The 9859-nt window shown below is 37.3% G+C and overlaps 1 non-coding gene across 1 annotated transcript; it reads left to right on the top strand.

Moving 5' to 3' along the window:
• The first annotated feature begins 6618 nt into the window (after positions 1–6618).
• On the top strand, positions 6619–6725 carry LOC114078503. Its single transcript, XR_003580183.1, has one exon. It is a non-coding gene; the product is annotated as a small nucleolar RNA R71 (small nucleolar RNA).
• Positions 6726–9859: the final 3134 nt, after the last annotated feature.

Here is a 9859-nt window from a genome sequence, read left to right on the forward strand (position 1 = left end):
TCCTAACAAGTGGTATCAGAGCCAGATTCAATTATGGAGTCAGGTTGAGTGGTTCGATAATCGATGATTGAACCAGGTTAGAAGGAGGTGTTTATCTTGACCGGTGTACTTCTAGCCGCAACCATTTTGACAGTAATGAAGATTTTTGTTGGAGAAATTGTTTCAGAGAGGTTCTCTGTGTTGAGACATAAATTTTGCAAAGGAGATTATGGAGAGGAGAAGCAAGTTGTTGAAGATTAAGTGAAGAAGGTGGATAAATTTATTTTGTCAGAAATTCAGGTCAAGGGGGAGATTTGTTGGGTTTTATTTGCCCTGATTTCTTACCATAAATAAGTTTTCCTTTTAGGAAAAGGTTTTGGATTGACTAATCCTTTTTCTGGTAGGAAAAGGTTTAGGGCTCTATAAGTAGAGACATGTTCCTTCTAACTTAATTAGCATTCACAATGTAGTCTTAAGGGCTTTGAGAGTTTTGGTTAGGGGGAGAATTTATGGGTCACAATCTTGATACTTATCACTTGTGTGAACCTCCCATGTATTCCGAGTGAATTGGTTGAGGTTGTTTCCCTCTGTATTTTGTACTCTCATATTTATAGTGGATTGCTCATCTCCTTTGTGGACGTAGGTCGATTGACCGAACCACGTTAAATCTTTGTGTCTTTTGGTATATTTCTCGTTGTCTTCTTACTCGTGGTCTTTCGAGGTTTGCTTTGCTAGCTTCCGCGTTAACACCTGCTTATTTTCGGTCCTAACAATATTCACACATAATTGTTCAACAAATTATAATTCTAGAATCACATACAATCTCACACTCACAAAGATGAACACATGCGTGACTTAACCCATAGGTTTACCCTTATTTTCCAATCATTATTCACTTCAGCTCACTCAAGATTAAAAAGGTCTTTTCAAGGCTTGTAACAGGGCAGAGTGTAAAGCTATGGTCATTTAGGCTCAGTGGTTGTTATCCTCGTAAAATGTAGTATGAACAATTTTCCTTTCTTTTTTCTTCGGCATTTTCATTCGTGCTCAAAATTCACCCCATTATTAAATTCTCATGGACTACTGAATACCCAATTTGCTTTTGCAAATTCACTACTTTATTTCACAACTTTTCATTCTTTTTCTTTTTTGTATGGAGAGGTTCCATCTTTCTTAAAATCATGGATCAAACGGGACTTCTTTGCACATCTTTATTCACCTTCTCTTTTCACCACACCCCAACTTAGGATTTTGGACTAAGTTGGTTATTCAAACAAACAACACTTCATGAGGATTATGGGTGAATGGATAAAAAGAGGTTATAATTTCATCAAGTTTTTCTTCCAAGAAAAGGATAAGGCTCAACACGTTTTAAGCAAAGTTCACAGACTCACAAGGTTGGCCACAAAAGACATATAGAGTCAAATTGGTACACTCTTCAAAATTGATGCCTAAGATCATTTCAAGAGTTAGCATCACTTAGTCAACCGGACCAACAGGGCAAATTCTAGGTGTCATCATACATGGTTCACAGTAAGCTCGTCACACAAGGGATTGGCACCAATATCCAACAAGACTCCACACTCTCATTAGTATTCAATGTTTATCATGAAAGACTCTATTTGATTACTGGCGAGTCACAACTAGATTCAAAAAGTTAACTTCTTTGGGCATCATTGTAGCTGCACATTTATTTATGTTTGGTTAACATCACAATTCAAGTCATCATTATTGATCATAATTGACACTCAAATGACTCACTAAACAAACACACCCTCCCACCAAAAGCATTCAACATTGTCCCCAATGTGAGTAGAGAGAAAACAAGACAAAAATTAAAAGTACAGATAAACTACTAGTATGATAGTGGGCAGAACAAGGTGACAATGAATCTTCATTGGGTGCCCATTTGGCGGCGAATTGTAGGAGTCTCCAAACTGCTTGGCAAATTTCCCAATGGTCTGTATATCGCCATTATTTTCAGTATGTCACATGATCAAAAAGGAGCAAAAAGGCATAATTGAAAATTTCACTAAATAAGTCGGTGTTGCACCTTTTGGACATGCAATCTCGCCGAATGATTCATTGGTTCCGGATATTAGAGCTGAGTCGAAAGGGCGGGGAATGTCGGGTTTCTCAATCAGTTTGGCGAAGCGCTGAGTGATCAACTGTCCTGCCACTTTAAATGGGCATGACCATTGGGATTTGAGCTTTACCTAAAAGAGTTTTAATTGATAATTATATAGCACCACCCGATCTCCAACTCTGAATTCCCTCCGAAGGATTTTGGAATCATGCCATCTCTGCATCTTTTCTTTGTACATGGCAGAACTTCGTAGGCTCTAACCCTGAATTCACTCAACTCATTGAGATGATCTACTCTTCCTTTTGACTTTCTTGACTAGTCTAGATTTAGAGCCTTTAATGCCCAGAATGATTTGTCTTCTAATTCAATTGGATAATTGCAAAATTTCCCAAATACTAGTTGATAGGGAGACATAGAAATTGGTGTCTTGTAGGCAGTGTGATATGCCCTTATGAATCATCTAGATTTTGAGACCAATCAGTCCAATTTAAATTTACGATCTTTGCAAAGATACTCTTATTCTCCTTATTTGAAACTTCCACTTGGCCACTTGTATGAGGATGAGATGGTGTTGCTACTTTATACTTCATGCCATATTTTCTCAAGGTTGATGGAAAACGTCTATTGTTAAAATGGAAACCACCATCACTAATGGTAGCCCACGAAGTGTCAAACCTACAAAAAATTGAACAACACTTCTTCCTTCGTTCTTTGACAATGCTACAGTGTCTACCCAGTTAGAAACATCGTCTACCGCCAGCAAGATGTACTTGTTTCCAAGTGAACTCATAAAATGGACCCATAAAATTGATTCCCCACACATCAAATAGTTTAAACTCAAAAATTTGCTTGAGGGGAAGCTCATGTCTTCTAGATGCTCCACGTTACCTTTGGCATTCTGTACATTTCTTCGCAAATTTGTGAGAATCCTTGTAAAGGAATGGCCAATAGTATCCACTTTGGAGGATCTTAGTAGTGGTGCGCACTCCTCTGTGATGACCCCCAACCGGTAAAGAGTGACAAACACGGAGGATTTCATTGAATTCTTCTCTTCCGGGACACATCTCCTATTGATATGGTATGGGAACTGTGTTAACAAGTATGTTTCATACCAAAAGTATTTTATGAAATCAAACAAGAAACTCTTTTGTTGATACAAGTTTAGTTCTTCCGGTATAAACCCACACATTATACAGTTAGCAAAATCAGCATACCGTGGAGTTCATTTTAGAGCTACCATGAATACATGTTCATTGGGAAAGGCATCATTTATGTCTACTTCCAGCTCATCATTTTCCTTGCCTTCCAATCTCGATAAGTGGTCAGCTACTTGATTTTCACAATCTTTTCTATCTTTGACTTCAAAGTCAAATTCTTGTAACAATAGCATCCAACTTATCAATTTTGTCTTGGCATCCTTCTTTTCCATCAAATAACATAAAGCATCATGGTCAGTATGAACAACCACTCTAGTTCCTAGCAAGTAGGCCCAAAATTTCTCAAATTCGTATACTATCGTAAGAAATTCTTGTTCCATCACGACATAGTTAACTTGAGCACTTTTTAGAGTTTATCTTGCGTAGTAAATGGGGTGAAATAATTTGTTGTGTTCTTCCCCACAACAATGCCTAATGTCGTGCCAGTTGCATTACACAACACTTCGAAGGGTTGAGATAAATTTGGACTAATGATAACCGGAGTGGAGATCAATTTTTCTTTAAAGCACATGAAGGCCATCATGTACGCATCATCAAAGTTAAACTTCACCTCCTTCTCCAAGAGTTTGCAAAGAGGATGCCCCAAGAATTTTGAGAAGTCGTTAAGGAGCCTCGGCTAAAAGTCAGGATGCCCCAAGAAGCTACAAAAACCCTTCAACGAAATAGGTATGGTAGTTTCTTTATTACTTTCATCTTTACTTTGTCAACCTCCAACCCTTTTGTGACAATTTGTGACCAACAACTATACCTTCTCTAACCACGAAGTGACATTTCCAAATTAAGGACCAAACTCCACACATCTTTGGAGAACCTGTCCCAACTGTGCTAACACGCTTCAAAAGTATCACCTACAACCAAGAAGTCATTTATGAAGACTTCATTTGAATCCTCCACCATGTAATGGAAAATGGAAAGCATGCAAGGTTGAAATGTTTCCAAAGCATCACACAATCCGGAAAACATCCGTTTCAATGCAAAGGTTCCATATGGGAAGGTGAAGGTAGTTTTTTCTTGGTCTTCTAGAGTGATGGAAATTTGATTATAACTGGAGTACCATCCAAAAAGCAATTTTATCCTTTTTTCTTAAAGTTGATCAAGCATTTGATCCATGAAAGGGATGGGAAATTGATATTTTTTGGTCCACGAGTTTACCTTCCGATAATCCATACATTCTCGCCATCCAGTTACCGATCTCATAGACACAAGTTCTTCTTTATCATTTGGGACTACCATGATGCCTCTTTTTTTGGTACACATTATACCGGATTTACCCATTTGCTATTCAAAATAGGGTAGATCACACCTTCATCCAACAACTTGATTATCTCCGTTTTTTACTACCTCTTGCGTCGGTGGGTTCATTCTCCGCTAATGTTCAACACTTAGTGTACATTCTCTATCAAGTTGAATCATGTGGGTACAAATGTTGGGGAAAATACCCACTATATCACATTAGTCCACCCTATATCTTTTATTATCAACACCTCTAGGAACAATTCGACTTGCCATTCAAGAAAATCTCTCCCAAGAAAGCATATCAGAGATGGGGTGGGAGCACTTTCAACTCAAGTTTCGGTGGCTCTTCCATTGATGGCTTTGCATAAGGAATTTCTCAATTTTTCAAATCAATGTCTAGATTGAATGGGGTCTTTGAATATACCCAAACCTGAAAGAGCAGCTACTACCTCTTTGTAACCTTGAATTTCATATTCATCATAGTAAGCAAGCACGGCTTCAAGTGGTTCACACATACACATCAAAAGGCTCACACTAACCACCATCTCATCAATAGTAGAAACCACATGAATATAGCGTGGGTGTTTTATTTACTTACAAACAATAAAGGTTACATTATCCTCGTTCACCCAAAACTTTAGTTCTCCGCTTTCAAAGTCCACGAATGCTCTCCTGGTTGACAAGAATGGTCTTCCCAAAATAATAGAAATTTCAACATCTGTTTCACAAACGAGAATGACAAAATCAGCCAAGAAATGAATTGTTCATTCTTCACCATGATTTCATATAGTATCCCCACTAGTTGTTTAATCGATTGGTCTTCCATCAAGAGTATCAATGCTTTGGCTTCCGGTTCACCCAACCCAAGTTTTTTGTAGATTGGATGTGCCATTAAATTGATGTTTGCCCCCAAATCGCATAGGGCTTTAGCAAATTGGAGCATGTCAATGGTGCAAGAGATGGTGCATGCTTGGGGATCTTCTTTATTTTTTATCATCCCTTAGTCATAATTGCTTGCAGCTATGAGACACTTCAATTATTTCAAAATGCAAGCCCTTTTTTGTGACTAACTCCTTCATAAACATGGCATAACCCAGAATCTCAAACAATGCTTCCAGTAGAGTGATATTAATCGATAAAGTCTTGTACACCGATAAAAAAAATTTAACTTCTCAGGAAATGGAGGAGATAATTTTTGTAAAGGTTGCACACACTTTGGGATTGGATTGTGTTTCTCCACATATTTTTTGTGGCCCTTTGGCAATGCGTTGATGGATGGGTACTTTTTCTCCCTTCATACCTTTTTCTTGTTCATGTATTTGAGCTTCTTCATTGCTCGGTACATTTTTTATTGCTACCTTTCCACTAAATCATTACCTTCATTTTTTGTTCCCTAGTCATTTTTTGTTCCAATTATGTTGAAAGTAAACTCAACTGACCTTCAAGTAGCTTGATTGCATCTGCGTGAGAGTCCACTTTATTGTTCAATGACAAATAATCCAATTTCATCCCTTTGAAAAAATCATTACCTTCAACTTTTACAAGGATTTGTGACAACAAATCATTTACCCGGGGACTACTTGCACTCCCTTTCGACTTTGGGCTCTCGCTTGATGGAGTGTGGTTCTTTTCATGGTCATCCTCATTTTTTCAATAATCACTTTTCTCAGCCCATTCTTGATAGTATATTCTTTGTTCTTCCTTCTTGTGATAGTTCCAACCTTGATTTCCACCTCGCTATAAATAGTGTGGGTGAAAACCCTCCTCATATTTCTTAGAAATCCAACCTTGATTCTCCCAAGGTTTTGAATAACCAGAAGAAAAACCCACCTCAACTCTAAACACTCCATTTGGATTTCTCAGATTCTCTAACATATGCTCTTGTAGTAGTTCCATTTGGGCCAACATTTTCTTTGTTCATTCTAAAACAAAAAGGAGACACTTGATCTTCTTGAGTGTATCAAGCATGATTTATTTTCATCATGTCATCAAGAAGAAATGAAGCCACCTCAAATGATTGCAACGTTATTCCCCCTTGAATCAATTGATCAACCACTCTTTTATTAACCAAATAAATATTGGAGTAGCAAATCATTTGGTAGCCCGTGATTTGGGCATTAAAGTAGGAGTTTCTTGAACCTCAACCACATTTCATGGATGGATTCACCTTCCAGTCGCTTAAAACCTTGAATGTTATCCCTGAGTTTCATCACCATCGATCGAGGGCAGAACCTTACATTAAGTGTCGTGATAAGCTCACCCACAACGTGATAGAATACTTTGGTAGCTTGGCCAACCACATGCTAGCCTCCTCCGTCAGAGGAAATAATCTGGGCAAGATTAAATCTTGTGGCACATTCTTGAATGAAAAATGGTTGCACACATCTGTAAAATTTGTCATATGTTTATGCGGATCTTCATGAGCTAGCCCGCCATAAAGTCCCTTCATTTGGAGGAGATGAAGAGTAGTGCTCGTGACCTCAAATGTTGCATTCTCATTGGCTGATGGTAGGCAAATTGTGCCCATTTCACCCGATTTGGTTGGGTTGTACACACTATTAATATCATTGATACCGTCTCGGTCACCTTAAATGCTACCATTCACCTCTTCCTCACTCATTCTTACTTCTGCTCATCCCAATTAATGTCAATGTAATGCAGTCTAACACGATTTAACTTCAACTGACAAATTCACAATTGTAACTTCAATAAAAGAACTCTAAACAACGCTACTCCCATGAAGCTGCAGCCTTTTGCTTAACGTTTCAGTGACACTTCATCCGGTACAAAGTTTTAACGATCGTAAATAAGTATAAACTAAACTAGATGAGTTAGGTTCGATCACATATAGAGTATATTTTTTTTGAGGTCAACAATGTAGGTCAACGGTGACCTTTTCAGCTGAACAAACACCACACTTAAAACTCTAGAAGTCAAAAACAAGAATGTTGTTCCCAACCCACTTCAATAATTCACAAGGTACAATCAAATAACAAGAGAGTACTTGGAGGATTGACTAACCAACTAGCAAGCTCGACTTAAAAGGTGTGCATCATTAACAATAATGTTAATTCGTCATGGATAGAATAGACTATAAGTAAAGTAATTCTCTCTCAAACAATTACCTTATTTTTGTTAAATTCTGTTGAGCTTCAAAACTATCCATAAGATGATCAACCTATTTTTCTCTTTAAATCTACTCTCTCAAGCTAGACATAAAGGTTGAATATCAAGTTTTACTTTTTCAAGCGGAAACCCTCATGACCCACTACTAAGGACGTCAAATTACTACTTTAACTTTATGCTTCTCTCTTGAGCAAGCACACAACTCAAAGGTATATAGCATTAAACATACAATAATGAAGTTAAACCACAATAATAACTAAGACCCACTTCAACTTAACACCATAATTTACTAATTGATAACACCCATTAAGTTAAACACAACAATTGGTCACATTATCAAACCCCCAAGGTTAGAGTTTAGCCACTCATAGTGAAATGATAAAATTCAATACCTGCCACATTTTCTATAGTTCGGTAATATGAAGTTCAAAATTCAAAATCGAATAATATCTTCTCTATTTCAAAACCCAATTGAAAAACCTTGTTAAAGTTAGTTGAAATCAATAATAGAAACGTTTTTTCTCTAACTTTTTTTTTCTCACAATATATGAATGTTTTTTCTCTCTTCTAAAATCAATTTATACTAATTTGAAGTGTGTCTTTTTGGTCCATTTGGCGTGGAAAAGTTGGGCTTCGCCAACCCCTCGGTGACTCAATGATCGTCCTTCTATCTCACATTTCTTTTTCACCTTTTTTTAAGCATTATAATTTCAGGTGATCCAACAAAGGATTACTGATTAATCTGTGATGCAACCTGTGGTCTTTTAGATCGTCAATCTGAACTCGCCCTAATCTAATTCAGTACTTATGGTGACATGGTTTCCCTTCACCAATGTAGTTTGCGAGTCGCCGATAGAGGATGTAGTCCGCCAAAGTTCCTCTTCTTCCAAGATCAATGTACTGTAACTTTGGTGGGAAGAAGGTGACTTGGTATTCTGCCAAGTTCTCTCGGTGATCTTCAAACTTGCTTTTTTATCTTTTTTTCAGCTCGTGTTGTCCTTGCTTTGTTTGTCCACCCATGTACCTGAAAATCAAGGATATCATATTAGTTCATGGCACAATTTAGGAATTTGAGGACACTAAACTTATCTAAAAAATCTTTTAATGAGTGCAAAACTCGGACTCATCTCAAATTATGGAGGAGAACTCAAGAAAAGGTCTAGAAAGGTGAAAAGGGCTAATACTAGTGATGGTAATTTCTATCTGTTGGTGATTCTATTATGGCTAAGAGGGTCTATAGAATGTGTCTCACTTCCTTATCCCATAAAGTTACTTTGTTTGACTTGGTAGAGCTTAATATGTTAGATTTTAATGTTATCTTGGGTATGGAATGGCTTTACTCATGCTTTACTTTATTGGTGGTAGAACTCGTGTAATCAAGTTTCAGTTCTCGAATAAGCCTATCCTAGAGTACAATGGGGGATATTCATGCTTAAGGTTTAGTTTGTATCTGATCTTAAATTTAGAGAGATGATTTCTAAGGGTTTCATTTACCATCTAGTTAGGTAGCTGGATGTAGATTCTAAAACCCCTTCTCTTGAGTTGGTCCCCATTGTAAATGAGTTTCTAGAAGTGTTCACGGATGATTTACCCGGCGTTCCTCCTAAGCGGGAAATAGACTTCGATATTGACCTTCTTCTAGATACACAATCTATTTCTATTCCTCCTTACCATATGGCTCCGACAGAACTTAAGGAGTTGAAAAAATAATTGATGGATTTCTTAGATAAGGATTTCATCCGATTGAGTATCTCTCCATGGGGTGCTCCAGTTTTGTTTGTCACAAAGAAAGGTGGTTTTCTTTTTATGTGTATCGATTATCAACTTTTGAACAATGTATCCATAAAGAATAAGTATCCTCATCCAAGGATAGATAATTTATATGACCAACTTCAAGGGGCAAGTTATTTCTCTAAGATTGATATTAAATCGGGTCGTCACTGGTTGAGGGTGAATGATGATGACATTCCAAAGATGGTTGTACAAACTTGGTATGGTCATTATGAGTTTTTATTTATGTCATTCGGTGTTGTTTATGGACTGGATGAATAGGGTGTTTAGAAAATACCTTGGTATGTTTGTGATTATGTTCATTTATGATATTTTGATCTACTCGAGGAGTCAGGATTAGCATATTGATCATTTGAGAATCGTGTTGCAACTTTTTAAGGACCAACAACTTTTGCAAAGTTAAGCAAATGTGAGTTTTGGTTAA

Source organism: Solanum pennellii, chromosome 8 (assembly GCF_001406875.1).
Source record: "Solanum pennellii chromosome 8, SPENNV200".
In the NCBI taxonomy this organism is placed as follows: Eukaryota; Viridiplantae; Streptophyta; class Magnoliopsida; order Solanales; family Solanaceae; genus Solanum; species Solanum pennellii.